Below are 568 nucleotides of genomic sequence, written 5' to 3' on the forward strand. Positions count from 1 at the left end.
ACTCCTATGTAAAAATCACTAGACAACTCCTTTGTAAAAATCAAGGAAATGGGTTGTGGGGGAAAGAGAGAGAGGGAGGGAGGGAGGGGAGAGAGAGAGAGAGAGGAAGAAGAATCAGATACTGTATAATCAGTTTAAGAAACTTCAGATATTAGGATTATTACACAAATAATGCAAAAGAGATGCTTAATATATTTAAGAAACATGAGGTTTAAAATGGGTAAGATGCAAGTAGATTAGAGAATGAACTCCTAGAAATTAAAAACATATAATAATTGGAGTTAAGAACTCAGTGGGCATATTTAATAGCAGTTTAGACAAAGCCTAAGAGAGAACTAGTAAAAATAGAAGTAAGGAAATTATGGAAAATCAGCCCAAGGACACAAAGACAAGCAAAATATGAATAAGAGGTTAAGAGACCTAAAGGATAGAGTAAGAAGACCAAATACAGTCTAATTACAGCTCCAAAAAGAGAAGAGAGGAGGAAAGAAGAGAAAAGAAAAGGGGGGAAGGAAGAAAGATGTGTGTGGGGTGTCTTAGTCCATTTTCTGCTGCTGTAACAGAATAG

This window comes from Galeopterus variegatus, unplaced genomic scaffold (assembly GCF_000696425.1).
Source record: "Galeopterus variegatus unplaced genomic scaffold, G_variegatus-3.0.2 Scaffold198, whole genome shotgun sequence".
Lineage (NCBI taxonomy): Eukaryota > Metazoa > Chordata > Mammalia > Dermoptera > Cynocephalidae > Galeopterus > Galeopterus variegatus.